The sequence below is a fragment of the Lycium barbarum genome, chromosome 1 (assembly GCF_019175385.1).
Source record: "Lycium barbarum isolate Lr01 chromosome 1, ASM1917538v2, whole genome shotgun sequence".
NCBI lineage: Eukaryota > Viridiplantae > Streptophyta > Magnoliopsida > Solanales > Solanaceae > Lycium > Lycium barbarum.
Window position 1 is genome coordinate 57,563,139 of NC_083337.1, and position 21,190 is coordinate 57,584,328.

A 21,190-nucleotide genomic window follows, 5' to 3' on the forward strand; every position below is an offset into this window, starting at 1 on the left:
GATGACTTAGTCATCTTTTTAATTCACAAATTAAACCCCCACATGGGCCTTGGCCCATTAAGGGGCCGGCCACCCTTGGCCTTTGGTCCAAGCCCACATTGTTTTTTCTCTCCTTTTAATTCCAAGCCCAATTAGTTCATGACTAATTTTTGTAGTTCGTGAAACTATTTTTTTTTCAAGTTTCCAATTTTGACCTTAGCCTTCCTCAACATTTCCGCATCAATATTTTCAGGAACAATTTATGTATCAAACAAGATCAAAAATATTGTGTTATATCCCGTATTTTTTAACGTCGGATTATTTGTAAGCTGAGGTGGGGCCTACACGTCAAGATTTTTTTTGGAACATGTGACAAGTTATATGAATCACATATGTAGAGTTAAACACAACTCATGAAGCAACCTTGGGCCAAATCAAAGTGGAAGCCCTCCAAACGAATATTTTTAAGAAAACGTTTTCGGGTGACTTGACTTTGAGGGAAAAAACGGTATTATAAGTTTGGCATTTGGGAAAATAACAAGAAATAGAAGTTGTAGATAATTGAATTAGCTTTCCAACCATAGGTCGTGGGTTCCCAGGTGACGTCGGTACAAGGAGATATGGACGTTTTAAGGTCAAAAGGTCAGTGGGCTAGGCCCAACTGGGGCCAACCGAGTTAGGCCCATGACAAAAAAAAAGGAAATTGAGGCCCAAATAAAGGGGGTGGCCGGCCATGGCTTGGCAAGCCCATGAGATTTAATTAATTTTTCCATGTGCTAATTAGATAAAAGGGGATCATTATCATAGAACTTTCAAGAAAAATTTAGAAGGAGAAAAAACAAAAGAAAGGAGAGCAAAGCAAGAGGGCCATTCGGCCATCTCCAAAATTTTTTGCCTTTCAAAAATTATTTTCTTGTGGTATTCCTACTAATTCAAGGGTCCTTTACAACTTGGTGTAGTTATTTTGGAAGAAAGGGCACTTGTTTCATCAATTTGACAACTTGGTCAAGTGAAGAAGATTGGAGAAAAAGGTAAGAATTAATTCCTTTTTATTATGTTATGAAGGTTTGTTGATGTTGTAGAATGTAGAAATGAAAAGAGTTTATGGAAATATGGAAGTTTGCAAAGTGGGTGTGTATATATGTAGGTGGCCGTATATGTATATTGTTGTATAGATAATATGAGTTGAATTCTATGTTGTATTCTAGTTGTGGTTGTGGTGGAATTCATATTGGAAATGGAAGTTGAATGACTTTGATTGAGGTTGGAAATATGGAATACAGTCATGTGGTGTATGGAAGTAGAATGAAAATGGATTAATTTTGTTTAATATGTTAGTTATGTTGTTGTGATTCTTATAATGTAAATGAAGGTTAAATGGTTTAAGTTGGTATTGAATTGGAATGTAGAAGATTATGTCACTTTAGAATGATTTTGTGATATTTTGGAAATGAAGTTGTTAAGATGTGAATTATGATTATGGTTGATGAAATTGGAAGATGGAAATATGTTATGAATATGTATGTTGAAGATTAGAAGTTTTGGATGGATTATGGTTTTGGTGAAAAATTTGTATACTTTGTATATTTTGTGAATATTTCGTAGAAATGATATGAGGATACGTGTCCGGTAGAGTCTTGTTTATGGTGTGAAGCGCGCCACATTTATAAACAAGAGGCTATGGGGCATCTAGGGATTGTTGACCTTCTTGCTATCTTAGATCGTGCGATAGAGCTGAGTTATAGGAAAATGAAATTCCTTATATGAGCTTTACATACAACAGGGAGAAGGTACGGGATGACATGGAAAGTCAAAAAGGTAAGTCTTGAAGTATTTGTTTTGTTTGTAAGGTATTGTTGATATTTGTTGCGTACAGATTCTGAATAATGAGGATGGTAAAGGAGACTCGGTTAGATTTTTATTTTCAAAATGTGGTCATTTAACTAGGTATACCTAACAGGAAGAAGCATGGAAAGAAAACATCGTAAATAGACGATAGATGGGATGTGACATTTTAGAAAAGCAATAGATTTGGGCACGATGTGAAGAACAATTGTAAGAAAGGTGATTAACAGTTCGAAGAGTTAAAAAGGGATAACAATTTGAGGTTAGTAAGAACAAGATTTGTTGGATGATTCAAAGAAAGTTAATAATCAGTTTTGCTGTAGATTAGTATGTGCGGATGGTTAGAGGAAATCTGGACATACTGATACCCGAATACTTATAGGTAACTGCGACGAAGGTACGTTCGCTGCCATCAGTAATCTGGAAGCCCAGGGCAGGTAATAATTATACACATAGGTGAAAAGTGGACATTGGGAATTGAAAAAGGGTAAAATAGTAATTGTACAAAGAAGGACGTAATACGAAAATGTCTCGGAACCTCTGAGATTTTGACTGGCCTCAAATTATGTAATAAAGGTCATATGAGAAAGCGGACGCGATTATATCAGTATTAAGGCACCGGATTCCGCCAAAGTTTCGTGGTTAAGCGTGCTAAGGTGAGAGCAATTTTAGGATGGGTGACCCCCTGGGAAGTATGCAAGAAATCCCGAAGGTTTAGCCATAAAAGACAAATGAAAAGCTAGAGTAACCAAAAAGGGAAATTAGAATATGCGGGATGGTTGGAGACCATAAAAGGCCACACAGCACGCGATAGGCTAGACTAGAAGAGAGACAGAAAATACGCCACAACTTGAAATTTGAATAGGCTTGAATGACGTTTGGAAGCGTTTTGTGGGCTAGTTGGTAATAATTATATGTATATATATATATATATATATGAATGAGTACGATATTTCATTTGTGATTGTATCAGTGGACACATGCGTCCAACTACTGGTGCTACGATAAGGAAGACCCCAAATTGAATAACGATACTGAACTCCGAATAACAACAAAGGTAAATGGTACGAGTGCTACGAGATGAGGTGCTATTATTTTCACCACAGATTAAGATTGGAAATTTTAACACAACAATATTGGAAAAGGAAAGTGTGGGTAAGTGGAAAACAAAGAGACCAAAATGTCGGAAAAAGGTAAGAAATCCTGTTAAGGGAAGCCCGAGAGAAATTATTGGCAAGGTACGAGATTATTTGAATAAGAATTCGAAGATAGGATTATGAAAAGGATAAGATGCGGTCGTATGGAGCAAGAGAGAAATATGTGAGGTTCGAGAACCAATTTAAAAAAAAAAAAGGGACTAAAGAAATAGTGACTACGACAAGGAATGTGAAGTAAGAAAAAGAACGATAAAGCCCTGTGACGAAACAATAACAGAGAAGAGATGACTTGGGAAGGACAAGGATACTAACTTGGTATGGTGGGTTAGAAAACCCATAATACGGAATAAGGATTCACGTAAAGACCGAGAAGATTGATTATAAAGGAAAATACGGTAGAAGATAAGGAATGGGCATGAAGAGAAGGATAACTAGAAGAGGGACCCCCCCCCCCCCCCCAAAGTGTTATAAGATCCCATAAGGGTAGCTGAACATTCGAGAACGAATGTTTTAAAGGGGGGGAGGATGTTATATCCCGTATTTTTTAACGTCGGATTATTTGTAAGCTGAGGTGGGGCCCACACGTCAAGATTTTTTTTGGAACATGTGACAAGTTATATGAATCACATATGTAAAATTAAACACAACTCATGAAGGAACCTTGGGCCAAATCAAAGTGGAAACCCTCCAAACGAATATTTTTAAGAAAACGTTTTCGGGTGACTTGACTTTGAGGGGCAAAAACGGTATTATAAGTTTGGAATTTGGGAAAATAACAAGAAATAGAAGTTGTAGATAATTGAATTAGCTTTCCAACCATAGGTCGTGGGTTCCTAGGTGATGTCGGTACAAGGAGATATGGACGATTTAAGGTCGAAAGGTCAGTGGGCTAGGCCCAACTCGGGGCCAACCGAGTTAGGCCCATGAGAGTTAGGCCCATGACAAAAAAAAGGAAATTGAGGCCCAAATAAAGGGGGTGGACGGCCATGGCTTGGCAAGCCCATGAGATTTAATTAATTTTTCCATGTGCTAATTAGATAAAAGGGATCATTATCATAGAACTTTCAAGAAAAATTTAGAAGGAGAAAAAAACAAAAGAAAGGAGAGGAAAGCAAGAGGGCCATTCGGCCATCTCCAAAATTTTTTGCCTTTCAAAAATTATTTTCTTGTGGTATTCCTACTAATTCAAGGGTCCTTTACAACTTGGTGTAGTTATTTTGGAAGAAAGGGCACTTGTTTCATCAATTTGACAACTTGGTCATGTGAAGAAGATTGGAGAAAAAGGTAAGAATTAATTCCTTTTTATTATGTTATGAAGGTTTGTTTATGTTGTAAAATGTAGAAATGAAAAGAGTTTATGGAAATATGGAAGTTTGCAAAGTGGGTGTGTATATATGTAGGTGGCCGTATATGTATATTGTTGTATAGATAATATGAGTTGAATTCTATGTTGTATTCTAGTTGTGGTTGTGGTGGAATTCATATTGGAAATGGAAGTTGAATGACTTTGATTGAGGTTGGAAATATGGAATATAGTCATGTGGTGTATGGAAGTAGAATGGAAATGGATTAATTTTGTTTAATATGTTAGTTATGTTGTTGTGATTCTTATAATGTAAATGAAGGTTAAATGGTTTAAGTTGGTATTGAATTGGAATGTAGAAGATTATGTCACTTTAGAATGATTTTGTGATATTATGGAAATGAAGTTGTTAAGATGTGAATTATGATTATGGTTGACGAAATTGGAAGATAGAAATATGTTATGAATATGTATGTTGAAGATTAGAAGTTTTGGATGGATTATGGTTTTGGTGAAAAATTTGTATACTTTGTATATTTTGTGAATATTTCGTTGAAATGATATGAAATATTTCCAAATTGTATTGTAATGATCTTGATTAGTAAATGAATATGAGAAGGTTGGTATTGATTTGAAAATGTGAAGTTCGAATGAAAACTATTACACTATGTTGGAAAGGAGACTAGTTATGCTATATTGTGTTTTGTGATGATTATTGGTATTGTTGTTGGTATGGTTGTTGATATTTGAGCCAAGTTAAATCTCGGGGATGTTGTATGTATAGGGGAGATGCTGCCCAAATTTTGTAGACAAGTATTGGTTAAGATTGAAATCTTTAAGCCTTACAATTAACATTTGGTAATTGTGACCAAATTATAGATTTTGGCGAACTTGAAACATGATTTTGGAGACGTGTATGAAGCGGAAAAGGTATGTAAGGCTTCACTCTTCCTTCTTTGGCATGTCTTAGACATAATAGGTTTGAATACGAGCCTCGGAGACGATCCTATTCCTAGAAATCCGAGTTTGAAATTAACTTTTTTTTTTCATTCAATAGAATTGAATTAAGCTTTCCATATCTTATTGAGACAATTGCATCTAACGTCTATAACTTGTTAAATGAAATCGGATTACACTAAAACCTTCATAGGTGTTGTGACTATCATAATGAGAATATTTCTATGATGAATATGACGAATATGGTTTCATGGTTAAAGATCACGAGTTATGGACTCAATATGAATATGAGAAAATAGAGTTAGTTCCTAATCCTCAATCTTATTTCTTTGAACATGACTCCACTTTCTAAAGACTTCAGGAATACAAGGTGACGCCTTATGAGGTTTGTGATCTTATTATATGTCTTCTCTTAATACTACTCTACGTTTATGGTCTCGCTTTATGGTACTAGTTCCTCCAAGGCGAGACAAAGTGACCATGGTTATTCCATAAGATAATCGGAGGCTACCGACCTTATGTCACTCCGATATGGACACGATTTTCTTTAGGCTCTCATGCATGCTGTTATATGTTATAAGTATATGTATATGTATATGGGGAAGATTGGAAAAGGGAAGGCGCTATAGACGCACAGCCACCTGATCAGTTGGAGTATGGTACATGATATCGTCCCGGACGCGGGATATATGGGTAAATGGATCGGAGCCGACGCCTCGGCAATATGACATGTTCTATTTTCTATATATATGGAAAGAAATGTCTTCCTAAGAAAGTAAAGTAATATATGTGTATGGACCGGGCTGCACGTTCCGCAGCAATATGTTATAGTATATGCACATATGGATCGGGCTGCACGTTCCGCAGCGTCAAGCATGCATGGTATTCGCCCAAGGGCACTTATATGCACAGGTTATTTTTCTACCTCATGATATGCTCGGTATTTCTTTGATGTCGTTATCCCTGTTCTATATTTCCTGTATGTTATTATTCATGCCTTACATACTCGGTACATTACTCGTACTGACGTCCCTTCTTGTGGACGCCGTGTTTCATGCCGTGCAGGTACACCCAGATGATATGAAGTTATTACAGAGGATGTTCCGGCAGAGTTGGCAAGCTCCATTTGCTCCCGGAGTGCTGCCGAGTCAGGGTTTGTACGCATGTTTTTCTGGATTGATGTTAGAGACTTTGCAGACAGAGTCGTGGGTATTGGTTATCAGTCTGTAAGCGGCTCCATCAGCCGATATGTCATTCTGTGTTATGTAGTAAATTTTATATAATTACGGATTTTTCCTAAAATTGAGAACGATAAAAGATGGATTTCGAAAGCTTAATATGTATTTTACTTTTATCTGATTTTCAGAGTCTGAAGAAATTATGTGTGAAATAAGAATCTGTGGGTTCGCTTGGCTTCGGATACGGGGTCGGGTGCCCATCACAACCTAGCGGAATTGGGGTGTGACATATTACCTTATCTCTTACTAGTCGCAATTATCCCAAATTATCCGAATGTCCAAAACACGGGGTCTAACATCCTCCCCCCCTTTAGAACATTCGTCCTCGAATGTTAAATTAATCTTATGGGGTCTTATAAGCATTTCGGGGTAGTTTCTTTTTATGGATAGCACATATAATATATTCATCAATCAATATAACCAATTAAGGAATTTTAGATTACCTGTGGGCATAGGAAACAAGTGAGGATACTTCTTCTTCATCTCCTCTTCAGCTTCCCAGGTCATCTCTTCCCTGTTATTGTTTCGCCACAATACCTTAACGGAAGATACATCTTTATTGCGCAATCTCCTCACCTGACGATCTAGGATGGCTATAGGCTGCTCTTCGTAAGATAGTTCCTCCGTCACCTGAATATCATCTACTGGAAATATTATGGAAGGGTCGCCAATGCATTTGCGAAGCATAGACACCTGGAACACCGGATGCACTGCTTCCAAGTCAGATGGTAGGTCTAATTCGTAGGCAACCTTACCTACCTTACGGGTGATTTGGTAACGGCCGATATATCTCGGATTGAGCTTCCCTTTTCTGCCGAATCTCCTGACGCCCTTCATAGGTGACACCTTCAGAAATACCCAATCACCGACCTGGAACTCTAAATGTCGACGTTGATTATCTGCATATGATTTCTGTCGACTCTGAGCTGCTAGCAAATGTTCCCGAATGAGTTTTACTTTATCAACCGCCTGCTGGACCATATCTGGGCCGATTAATTCAGTTTCGCCAACATCGAACCAGCCGATTGGTGACCTGCATTTCCTGCCATACAGAGCCTCGTACGGTGCCATCTAGATGCTAGAATGGTAGTTGTTGTTATAAGCAAACTCAACCAGTGGCAAATGATCATCCCAGCTACCTCTAAAATCAATAACACAGGCCCGCAACATATCTTCTAGCGTCTGTATAGTGCGCTTGGCCCGCCTGTCGCTCTGAGGATGGAATGCTGTGCTCAGACTCACCCGGGTCCCTAATCATTCCTGAAATGATCTCCAGAAATTAGCTGTAAACTGGGCACCTCTGTTGGTGATAATAGATATAGGAACTCCGTGAAGTCTCACTATTTCTTTAATATATAGCCTGGCATAATCCTCAGCTGAATAAGTAGTTCTGACCGGAAGAAAATGGGTTGATTTTGTCAGCCTATCCACAATAACCCATATGGAGTCATACTTCCGTGGAGTGCGAGGTAAACCTGTAATGAAGTCCATATTAATTATTTCCCACTTCCACGTCGGAATTTCCATTTCCTGCAACAGTCCACCCGGCTTTTGATGTTCAATCTTAACCTGCTGACAATTCGGGCACTGGGCAACAAACTCTGCGATGTCCCTTTTCATGCCATCCCACCAGTACAGTCATCTGAGGTCATGGTACATCTTCATCGATCCCGGATGAATAGAATAACGGGCATAATGTGCTTCGCTCATAACCTGCTTCCGTAGCCCTGGAACATCAGGTACACACAACCTGCCTCTATATAATAATATTCCGTCTGGTGTAAACTCGAATGGAGTCTTTTCCTTTCCAAGGGTTATGTCTCTGTACTGTGCTAGAACAGGGTCTTCATATTGGTGTCGCTTTATTTCTTCCCTAATAGATGATTCAGCAACCCCTCGGACAGAGATCCTCGTACCTCCAGAATCAGCCAGACGAACTCCAAGATTAGCCAGCTGGTGAATATCACGTACTATTTCTTTCCTTTCTGGTTGTAAACCTGCCAAGCTGCCCATAGACTTGCGGCTGAGTGCATCTGCTACAACATTGGCTTTCCCCGGATGATATAGAATATCAACATCATAGTCTTTCAATAGCTCCAGCCACCTCCTCTGCCGCAAATTAAGCTCCTTCTGCTTAAAGATATACTGGAGGCTCTTGTGATCTGTATAAATATCAACATGGACGCCATATAGGTAATGTCTCTATATCTTCAAAGCATGGATTACCGCTGCTAGCTCCAGATCATGGGTAGGATAATTTCGTTCATGCTTTTTGAGCTGCCGGGAAGCGTAGGCTATAACTCTGCAGTGCTGCATTAATACACACCCTAACCCAACGCCGGAAGCATCACAATAAATAACATACCCATCTGGTCCCTCTGGAAGAGTCAGAACTGGAGCTGTAGTCAACTTCTCTTTCAGCAACTGGAAGCTTCGTTCACAAGCATCAGTCCACTGGAACTTAGCTCCCTTCTGAGTTAGCCTTGTTAACGGCGCTGAAATCGTAGCAAACTTTTCCACAAATCTTCTGTAATAGCCTGCTAATCCCAGAAAACTACGTACCTCAATTGGCGTCGTAGGTCTAGGCAAATTCTTTACGGCCTCAATCTTCTGTGTGTCCACCCGGATGCCATCAGCTGCAATAATATGTCCCAAGAATGCCACTGAAGCCAGCCAGAATTCACATTTAGAGAATTTGGCATATAACTTCTGATGCCGAAGGACCCCAAGTACCGCCCTCAGATGATCTGCGTGTTCCTCCTCTGACCGTGAGTAAACCAGAATGTCGTCAATAAATACAATCATGAACATATCCAAGAATGGCTTGAATACGCGATTCATCAGATCCATGAATACCGCTGGAACATTAGTCAGCCCAAAAGACATCACTCTGAATTCATAATGCCTATATCGGGTCCGGAATGCTGTGTTTGGAATATCAGCCTCTCTTACCCGCACCTGGTGGTAGCCTGACCGCAGGTCTATCTTCGAAAAACACTTAGCGCCCTGCAACTGATCAAACAAATCATCAATCCTGGGGAGGGGGTATTTATTCTTTATGGTTACCTTATTTAGCTGTCTATAATCGATGCACATCCGCAGTGATCCATCTTTCTTTCTTACAAATAATACCGGGGCTCCCCAAGGAGAGGTGCTGGGTCTGATGAAGCCTTTTTCTAATAAGTCCTTCTGTTGCTCTTTCAATTCTTTTAATTATGCAGGTGCCATTCTGTACGGGGGAATAGATATAGGCTGAGTATCTGGTAGCACATCGATAGTAAACTCTATCTCCCGCTCCGGAGGAAGGCCTGGAAGCTCATCTGGGAATACATCTGGAAATTCATTAACCACTGGGACTAACTGAAGAGTCGGTGCTTCTGCTTTCAAGTCTTGTACCCGAACCAGATGATAAATATACCACTTTCTGATCATCTTCCTCGCCTTAAGGTATGAAATAAACTTACCTCTCGGCGATGCTGTATTACCCACTCTATAATTGGTTCCCCAGGAAATTGGAAGCGAACTACCTTTTTCTGAAAATCAACATTAGCATAACAAGAAACTAGCCAATCCATGCCCATAATAACATCGAATTCTGTCATATCTAATTCTACCAAATCGGCCTTGGTGCAACGACCACATATAATTACAGAACAATCGTTATATACCTGTCTCGCTATAATAAAATCCCCGACCGGTGTAGCTACCTCGAACGGTTCTATCGGTTCAGGTGTTATCCCAATTTTACTAGCGACAAGAGGAGAAATATATGATAAGGTAGAACCTGGGTCTATCAATGCATATACAGATCGGGAGAAAACCAATAATGTGCATGTAACTACATTTAGCGACGGCTCCTGATCCTGGTGGCTGGCCAAAGTATATATGCGGTTCGAAGGTCCGCTCGAACTGGAAGCTCCACCATGGCCTCTACCGCGACCTGCTGGTGCTGGTGTACCCTGCCCCGAGGGGCGCATAGCTACGGAAGAAGATGAAGAACCAGAAGCTGACCCAGTGGCCTGAGCTGTACCACCTGGACTGCTCCTGTGCGGACACTCTCTCATAGTATGGCCTTAACGGCCGCAAGAAAAACAGGCACCTGTAGCACGATAGCACTCTCCAGGGTGGTTCCTCCCACAATAAGAACACTGAGGCCTGGGTGGCTTCGTCTGACCGGAACTCCTGTCCATCCGGGAACCCGAAGCCCTGGAGCTCTGGCCTGCTCCTGAATACCTTGGGCTATCAAATCTCCTGCCTGGGAAATGTGGAGGTGTGCTCCGTGCCGGCTAGGAAGGATGTCTGCTACCCTGCTGCTGAGACGGCCTACTCCGAAACTCCCCAGAATACCCAGCTGATCTGGCCCTCTTGGGCTGGCTCCGGTCCTGATCTCTGTCGGGCGGGTGCCCCTTATGTCGGTCCTCCATACCCTGGGTGTGCGCCTGTATACGGGCAATATCCATCGCGGGCTGAGCAGCCATCACTAGACAATTGTCAATCAAATAACGGTCCAGCCCCATTATATACCGGTGCATCCTGTCAGTCATATCCTCTACCATAGCGGGTGCATATCTGGCCAATGAGTCAAACTCTAGGCTATACTCTCGGACGCTCCTGCCCCTCTGTCTCAGCAGTAAAAATCTGTCGGCCCTAGCTCGCCGCAGCTCCGAAGGCAGAAAGTGGCCAAGAAAGGCCTCAGTAAACTCGTCCCACACTGCTAGGGGAGCGCCGTAGCCTCTGGACAACTCCCAGGACTCATACCAATTAGCAGCAACATAGTGCAACCTATATGAAGCCAACTCAACAGACTCGGTCATATAAGCCTTAATCAACCGTAACGTACGCTGCATCTGTCTGATAAACTCCTGGGGATCCTCCTCGGGCTTTGTCCCGAAGAAGTCTGGAGGATTAAAAGTCAAGAACTCACGGGCCCTCGAACTATCATGTCTGTCTGCACGATCACCTCCAAATCCATGCCTATGAACCTGCCCTGCTACCCATCTGGTCAGCAACTGGACCGCATCCCTCATGGCCCTATCCTCCGCCCCTGGCTGTGGAACTGGAGGCTCGGGTACTGGAACCCCGGGAGCTGGCGGTGGAGCCGCCCTCTAATCTGCAGCTGCTGCTGCTCCAATCCCCTCTGGTAGTGGCGGTGTAGAGGAGCCCTCTGACTGGGGCATAATCTGGGCACGGGCCCTGGTAATCCTCTGGGCCTGGCTAGTCTCTCCCGCTGCTACTGACTTTCCCTTCTGGGCAACTGTCGCCTTTTTCGGAGGCATGGCTGAAAACATAACAATTCGTTAGGAAGAAGTCATCCTGATAATACAGCTCTATCGCACGATCTAAGATAAGAAGGAAGTAGCATCCTAAATGTCCTGTAGCCTCCTGTTTATAGATGTGGTGCACAACACACCGATAAACAAGACTCTACTAGACACAGTCTGTACACACTCCGAGGACGAACCGCTCTGATACCACTTTTGTCACGACCCAACCCCGTAGGCCGCGACTAGTGTCCGAGCTGGACACCCGTACGTACCCAATAACCCAAATCAGCATATAAACGAAGTATACAAATATAGAAGTCAAACGGCATTGTAAACTATCGCAGATAAACAGGTATAGCGCGTGGGAGCCGATAAGGCTGTCACAGAATATATCAACCCAAAACATATACACAACCCACATGTATGTCTACAGACCTCTACAAATAACAACAGAATCATAAGACGGGACAGGGCCCCGTCATACCCCTGAATAACATATACATGTATAATAGAAGAATCTGTACCAAAATATGGGCTTCAGACAAGGGAGAGATCCAAGACAGCTGAGTAGATGTCCTAAGCGGGCGGATCAGCTGAACGAGCGTCTATACCTACAGGCATGAAACGCATCCCCCGAAGAAAGGGGGTCAGTACGGAATATGTACTGAATATGTAAAGCATAGAGTACGGTAAACAGAATCATAACCGGAACAGAAAGTACAGAAAATGAGTGAAATGTCCAAAATATCAATATGCATATTTACAAAACATAAATAATGTATGCAAGAACATATGCCATATCCGGCCCCATTATGGGACTCGGTGAACAGAACATGGTCGCCACCCCGTCACTGGCGCCACAACACATCATACTCCAGAGTAGGGAATAGCTCCGTAACATATCATAACATATCAGATGGCCATATCATATCATATCATCAAATATCAGAATATAGGTACATGGCACAGCATACTCCAGAACCCATGTACATGTCAAACCTGCCCCCTCACATCGAGGCACGGCGAACAATGCAGTGGATTACGCGTGATAACATATCCTGGCCCGGGCTTAGTGAAGCAAGTATTGAGGCATCCATGAGTAGAGCAGTGAGAAACTAAATGCAATATGAAATATAAAATGTTTACAATGAGTCGAAAGAACAATCCAAACGATAGCTCATTTAGGAGGGAATCGGACGATAGTCATAGTACATGCCTTTCGGATATCATAGCGGATTGTGTCAAAACAAAACTTCTAGATTCGTTTGTACATATCGGAACATGTCTTAGGACTCAATGGAATAGGTGAAACACTTTCTTTTAATAGTCGGAACGATAGGCAAAAGTTTCCCTCGGATATCGCTCGAAAACACGTCAAATAGGGCAATATGAAAAGGTCTCGGGAATTGTGGGGCCACCTCGGGTCAAGTCGAGATGGCGTTCGTGAATTATGGACATTAGGCTTTATGGAGTCGTCTACGAATGTTTCAAGGTAATCCGATTTTATTTGTATGGTTTCAAGGAAGGGCGATGAGCTGCGGGAAGGACGACGAGGCGCCGCGCTCTCGGGTCACTGTCTCGGCGCGAGGACTATAGGGTCAGGGCCGCTGTAGCGGTTGGTTTGCCAGTTATAACGGTCTCACCGCCTCTTTTCGAGGACCGCTGCAGTGGAACTGTCTCGGCAGAATTTAAAATGGGGAAGGTGATTTCATTTCACCTCCCTACACTACAAGAAACATGACTTATTGTGGCAACATTTAGTGGCGACCTTATTTATTGCTACAGAAGTGACATATCCAGTGGCGACACACATTGTTGCTACAGAAACTAATTTTTTAGTGGCGACTTTTCTTAGGTCGCCACTAATATGTGTCAATAATTCCGAAATTTCTGTTCCCGCTACCGCTAAAAATTTGGCTCCAAATATTTAGTGGCGACTTGTAAATAGTCGCCATTAAATACCAATTTGTGGCAACCTGGTCGAATCTAATAATCCAATTAATTTAATTTCAAAAATAAAAAGAAAATAGAAGCAAATTATTCATTAAAATAACAGAGAAAGCTTATACACATTCAGTCCTCCATTTCTGTAGAAAAAAAATCCTTTTCTCCATTTCTCTCTGCTCATATCACAAAATTTCTTCGAATCTTCCAATTCTCTATGCTCGTTCCATAAAATGTGAGCCACATTTTGGAAACCCAAAAACTCTAACAAGAAATTGTGACTCCATCAGGTATGTTTTTCGTTTTGGTCATATAATTTTTTAGATTTCATCTCCAATTTGTTTAACCCATTTGATAATTTATAGGAATTTGAGTTATCTGAAGTTGAAGAAGGAAGGGAGAGAGTTCAAAGTCTGAATATTCACTGTAAGGTTAACCCGTTTGAAGGTTTGAAGCTTGAAATCACTTTGAGGGTAAGTTGTTCATGTTTATCGACTCTCATCGCTAATTTTTGCTTTTCGTATTTTGTCGATTCTTGGTCTTGATAGTATTTTTTGTGTTATCCCCTAACTGAAAGTTTCTTTTTAAATTTTTAGACCTTTTGATGTTGTTATTGTGATTTTATGTTCACATTACATTGGCTAGCTTGAATTGGGTGATTTATGCAGAGAAAAGAGGTTAATTTAGGTTAAATTTACTTGATTTTGAAGTATTGAGTACATTTTTTCTTGAAAGAGAGATGAGTAAAGCTAATTCAGTGATTTATGCAGAGAAAAGAGTTTAATTAGGTTAAATTTACATGGGTTTTGAAGTATTTAGTACTTTTGTTTCTTGAAAGAGAGATGGGTAAAGCTAATTCAGTGATTTAAAGGTGAATCTTGAAGCAAAGAATCAAACACCTGATGTGAGTATGTGAATTCTTGATTGTTGTTTATTAAAATTATGATTTTGGTTCAACTAATACCACTTGATGTGAGCCTTGTTATGAATAATGATTTTTCTTGAGTTTGGTTGTTAAAAATGCTCTCTTTCCCTTTATTTGGTCATGCTAAAAATTTCAAGATTCCAGCTTTGTTTCCTTCAGAAAAAATGCAAGGTGAGTTAAACGTAGAATCTTGGATGAAATTTGGATTTTTTTTGCTTCACTTTTAGCTTGGGTTTTTTGTTGGTTGGATGATTGATTGAGTTTGGTTAGTAAAGTTTATGTCTTTTGTGGTTTCTGACCTTTTTGTGGCCATTTCTGTTTTGTGAGAAATATGAAAATATTCTCATCTGAGATTGAATTTGCTTTTCTAGTTGAGGGATTAAAGAATTTGACGAGGATGTCGATAGAAATCCATGAAAACTGTTAGACTTTAGTAAATAAAACTGGAAAAGGAAGAATTTTTGGCTAACAGTAAACTCGGAAATAAATTTGGCGACCAGTAAAACTATAAAATAATTTAGTTAACCAGGACAATGCATAAAACTTAAACTCATTCTAAAATGTGTTAAAGTTCTGGGACATCACTTTTAGTTTTTTGTTTTGTCATAAAATAACTACTTTTCTGGTGCTTTATTTGTATAACTGGAAAGTTCATCCTTTATGTATGTAGCTACTAAATTCTTCTGATGATAATGATAATGCACTCACTAAATATGAAGGGCTTCTGGGATTCTTATAAATCCCTTTGGTGGGATGTGGCTCGCTTAGGAAGAGGATATATGATTGAAAAAGATGGTTTTACAAGTGTGAATACTCATTGTGCCTTGAATACAAATGAGCCATTTGTGTTGGCAACTCAGTCTGAGCAACTCTTCTACTTGAATTACATGGTCGATAAAGATTGGCTTGTTGCTATAAAAACAAATCCTCGCGACCTTTTCAATATGCTTGAAGTTGAAGATGAAACATTATTAAATGAAGAATTTTATCAACAAGAGGAAGTTGAATGTAATATTTTGCGTACCAATGACCAAGAAACTTACTTTATAGAGGGATGATGTTGAACCGCAAACTGTTTTGCTTACCATTGATCAAGAAAATGAGGAAGATGATTTCATTAATAACAATCATATAGATGTATCAGACAAGGAATATGATGAAGAAGAGTTACTTGATGATAGTGATGGAGAGGACAGTGATTACTCTTGAAATTGAGAAGCAAAGACTGATGATTTAGATGTCATCTTGTTTTGAGAATCTCTCTATATTTTTGTACTTATTAGGCTGACATGAAATTAATTCAAGATTCTTGTAGCTTTATTTTTATAAATAGAATCAGTAGTTAAGTCGAATCAGGGGCTTACTCTAACATTTCCATCAATGAAGCAATAGTTGTTAGCAAAGTGTCCCCCATTTTTGTTATTGCTTGATTTAATACTTTGCTTTATGTATTGATATTTTTCTTGGACAGATAGATGATAAAATATATAGCTAGTCGTGGACATGGCAATTTTCGAGGACATGGAAGTTCAGGAATGATGTCTCAACCACAAATACAACCACAGAGATTAACGAGGCATCTTTGGAGATAGGACAATCAAGTAACCCAACTCAAGGACCTATACAGACCGAACAAACATCAAGTAGCCCTCTCCAAAGAACATCTCTAGAGACACAATCATCAAGGAATCTAGAAGAAAGTGTACTTCCCTCTCCATAGGCTTCAAATGGTGTAGGTTAGTTTTAAAAAAAATATTCTCTTTTTTTTTTAATAACTAATTTCATTATATTAATCGCCAAAGTGAAGCATTATATGCTATTGGTCCGAATCATATATTTATATTAAATTTTTTTCAAATATTTACAAATTATTAATTTAGAACCCAGTACCTTTAAAAAATTAGAACTCCGAACCCACAAGCTTTAGATTCTTGCTCCGCCTTTGTTTTTATGGTACCACATAATTTGCACTATGACAAAATAAAGGACATTGTTGGTAGCAACTTTCCTAGGGTCAGAAAAGCAAGAAAAAGGATGTTGGGTACCCCAGGAATTATTCGATATTGAATTATTGATTAGGCTTCAAATGATTTTGCTTTATCTATCATGATTATGCTTGTGCTCTTTAATCTCTTTTACTTTAATTATAAGTTTTTCAATAAGAAACACATTTAGCCTTTCAGTACATTTGAAAAGTGGTCCTGACCCACCAGCCATTTGGTGAAAAGTACTACCAAAAATTAGGCCACCCCAAAAACTTAGTGCCCCTGTTATGATGTTTGTATCAGTACAAAGAGGGAAAAAATGTAGTGCTGGTAGTTAAAAGTATCTTCTTGTATTCACACATGGTTCTATTGATAAAATAGACCATGCCTAATGCAAGAACATGATATACTTCTTGAAATTCATATGTAAATGTTCCCAAGGAAGGAGACAGTGGTTTCTGTAGTATCACAATTCGAATTCCAGTGTTAAGTTGAACGTAAATCAAAGTCAATCGTAGTTGGTGCATTTCTGTGATACTTACGCAAAGTTGAGTTGAGTGACTCTTTCATTACAAAAACTATCCATCCAGAAAGAAAAATGTATTTAAGTGGCACCAATAAAATGACTGTCACAAACATAGGAAGAACCCATGAATTCAATACACAACTGAGTATGCAGTTCAATTAGTTGTCTTAATTTTCTGTTCAGAATATGAGAAGCAATTTGCTTATTAAATCCAAACCAAGAACATCATAAAGGGTTCTTGGTACAAAGTCTTTTGCAGAAGTAGAGGAATACATGATAAGAATACAGTTGTTCTCCTATTATTACATAGACTGTTTTGTTATTTATATTTATGTGCTTATACATTTTCCTATTGAACTATATTGAAGAGAGATCCAATATCTTCTGCAATGGAAATTATGCGGCAAGAGATGCAAGCCGATATGGATCGAAAGTTGCAAGAAGAACTTAACCGGAAGTTGCAAGAAGAACATGAACAAATGGCTATCGACTTAAAAAGGGATATGGAACAAGATTTGCAAAACAAATTGAAAGAGGAGCGTGCACACATGAAAGGAGAATTTGACAAGATGTTCCAAGAACAAATAGCTGCTTTCATGACTAGAATGCAACATGTACTTTTTCTTGTTCTTGCTCTTGCTATTGAAGAGTATTTTTATTAATAACCAACTTTGATTTGCTCAGCTATGGTATTTTATTGTGATTTGCTGAGCAGTATTGATTCAAATATGCAGTTTTTTTACGTCTATGTTGTTGTTGGAGATAGCATCAGTCTTTCGCTGATGTTTGGAACTCTTCTTTTTTCTTTACTGCTTTGAAATTCATAACACAATGAAATAGTAAAAAATAGGACAAATACCTATATATCCCTCTAAACTTGACATGATTTTTCATTTAGGCAGCTTAACAAATGATGTTTTCTATTAGACACTCAAACTACCATCAAAATGTGTCTATTGAACGCTAAAAACTAAGTCCCAAACAAATGATCAGTGCGTGAAGCTCAAATGCTGCTTATGTGGCTGAATAACCAATTAAAAAAAGACATATCAATTAAAAATAATCCACCTTGGATTGACTAATTCCACACAATTAGACTCACTATCTTCCTCTCTCCTTGCCCATTTTCTCCTTCTCTTGTTATCACATTCTTCAAAGAAGGGAATAAGATTGTTTTACTCCTCTTTTTTTTTCTCCTGATATGCTTCTTAAGTCAAGGATTCTAGATGTAACTTTGGATTTGACATTTATTCGTAATATGTACTCAGATTAATTCGATTTCGAAAATTTTTTTGGTTTATTATTATTAACTATAAATGGCTTCTTTGCTTCCGAAAACCTTATTTTTTTTTTATAATTATGATATTTTCTTCCACTCTATGTTATTCAACAAGGATTAGAGAAAGGAAAATTAAAATCTGTTGATTTAGTTCTTTCAAAAGAGTAGAAATATTTCAGTCCTCATTGTCTAGTGAGGATACCGAAAGAATGAAAAAAAGTATTTTGATTTTATCTTTTTTTGAGGAAACATTATTAGTTGTGTAGTGATAAACTTTTCTAATTCATGAATTTGGGTCTTTCAAGTGAGGAACAGAGAAAAATACATAACAAATGAGAAAAGACAAAGGAAAACAAATTCTCTGCTGTGATGAAACACATTGGTTTGACAAAATGGTAGTAACTTGCTGGACAGAAAAGGGGCATCAAATTGGAGAGGATTGAGTGTCTAATAGGAAACATCCTCAGTTGAGGTGTCAAAATGGAAATTCATGACAAGTTTAGGGGGTTGTGCATGTATGTGGCCTAAAACATAGCATGGAAATAAAAGTAGCTCTGAAATTCACACCCATAGAAGTTAGACCTTTTTTTAAAAAAAAAATAGATTTTTGATTTGAAGTTTAAAATCACTTTGTACCAAAACTTATAGTCTTGTGATATCAATACCTTCTTCCCTACTTTGGTTGTAAGCTAAAAATGTAGAAATGTTGTATCTATGATTGATGATGGCTAGCTAAACCCCACTTGATTAACCCCACTTCTTCTTCCCTTGTTATTAATGAAACTGGAAAAGAATTACTACAACATTGTGGAATTTGCAATCTCTTTTTACAAGTTCCTCTACTTCTATTAATGGAAGTTGTGTATGGTTCAAAGCCTCTACATTTTCAAGAAATATCTTTCTTTAATGTTGTTGAAATACGCTGAAAGTTTGGTTGCCATTGACATTATTGCACAATTTTTTTCTTCTTCTCAATATTTCATAACAATGAAAAGAGAAAGAGAAAATAAAATTTATCCTTGTGGGGTTTGGTTATTTCAGTTGGGATTTCTCAATGGTTTTGTAAATTGTGATTTTTTGGTTGATTGGTGGTTCTCTTTTTTTTTTCTTTTGACACACTTCCTGGAACTATTATGTCATTGACTTTTTAAATCTTATGTGCTCTATGTGACCCTTTTTATTATTAGCATTGGATTATGATAATTTTCAAACTGATCCTATATGTTTTTTAATAACAGGGACGAGGTTCTTAAACAATGGAGCAAACCAAAGAAAAGTTTGAAGGCGTGCAATAGAAGTTTTTGGTCATATATAATATGCATAAAATGAAAGTTTTTATGTAATATGCATACAATGGAAGTGTTTGATGATATGTAATATATATACGTTGGAAGTTTTTGCTTTTTTGGGTCATATGTATATGCATATAATGAACCGAAGTACTATGTCCATAGTATATATGTAGTTGACTTTTAAGTAATGAAAGTATTTATGATATTCAGCTTGGAAGTGCTTTTGGAATTTGTTATGCTACTGGATGTTTTTAGTAGCTATATATTAGTTTCAGAGAATTCAATTCTCAATAGTAAATCTAATGATTTAATAGTTTTTGTAGCCAATTTTATTGTTGCTAAAATTTGTTATTCAGTAGCAAGATAAATGTTGCCACAGATGTTATAGTAGTTTTTGTGGCGATTTCTGTCTCTACTAAACATAGTTTTAGTAGCAAGATGAAAGTTGCGACAGATAGTATATTGCTTTTGTGAAGACAAGAGTCGCTACTAATAGAAACATGTAGCAGCGAGAAAAAACTTGCCACTAATAGTCTAATAGGTTTGTGGCGACAAAAGTCGCTACTAATATCACTTTTGTAGTGGCGAGGTAAAAGTTGCTGCTGATAGTTAATTTGCTTTTGTGGCAACAATGTCGCCACTAAAGATCTTATTTCAGTAGCGACTAGGCTAATATCTATGTTGTAAATTTTTTTTTTGTGGCATACTTGTTTACTTTTAGTGGCGATATATGTCGCTACAAATGCCTAATTATTGTGGCGAATTCTGGTTGTCGTCACAAATAACCTTTAGTTATGGAAGTACTACCAACGATGGGAAAGTCGCTGCTATAAGTCTTTAGAGGCGACTTTTGAGGTTTTGTGGCGACTTCCGTCGCCACAATAAGACAGATTTCTTGTAGTGCTACTCAAATCTCTTCCTCAACCATTTCCCTTACCCACTCCCCACGATTTTATCTCTTTATTAACTCTCTAGTCCTCTAATCTTCCTCCCATTACACCCATTTAAACACCTCCACACCCCCATTCATCTTATACACTTCACAAATACGACAAAAGGAGAAAAAATTTTGTTACAAAGGAATAAGTGTCAGATTCTTCAAGATCTTCTCAATTCCCTAGCTATCTCAAGGTATGTTTCCCTCTTGACAACACTAGAGAGTGATTAGGAGTCTTTATTTTTGAATTTTCCATGCTTAAATCGCTGGGTATTGTAAGAACTTGTAATTTTTGGGGGAACAAGTGTTTTGACTACTTGGGGAGGGGATATCTCGAATTGCAGCACGTTATTGATGTTCAAAAGTCTCAAAATTGCTCATCACTTAAGGTTTACTAGATTTTTGAGGCAGAAACCTTGTAAGGGTGGTGGAGTTGTCACGACCCAAATTACGAGCCGTGCGGGCACCTATTGTATTATTACCTAGTAGGAGAACCCTTACCAACGAACCCAATATTCAAACACATTTTATTTTCAGTAATATAAATAATGGTCAGAAT

The 21,190-nt window shown here is 38.5% G+C and overlaps 1 long non-coding RNA gene across 2 annotated transcripts; it reads left to right on the top strand.

Moving 5' to 3' along the window:
* Positions 1-13,841: 13,841 nt before the first annotated feature.
* LOC132635584 (uncharacterized) lies at positions 13,842-19,911 on the top strand. 2 transcript variants are annotated; one of them, XR_009580629.1, is made up of 5 exons: positions 13,842-13,977; positions 14,053-14,160; positions 16,084-16,348; positions 17,492-17,737; positions 19,641-19,911. It is a non-coding gene; the product is annotated as an uncharacterized LOC132635584 (long non-coding RNA). The 2 variants fall into 2 exon arrangements; XR_009580630.1 differs by lacking the exon at positions 17,492-17,737.
* The last annotated feature ends 1,279 nt before the right edge of the window (positions 19,912-21,190 follow it).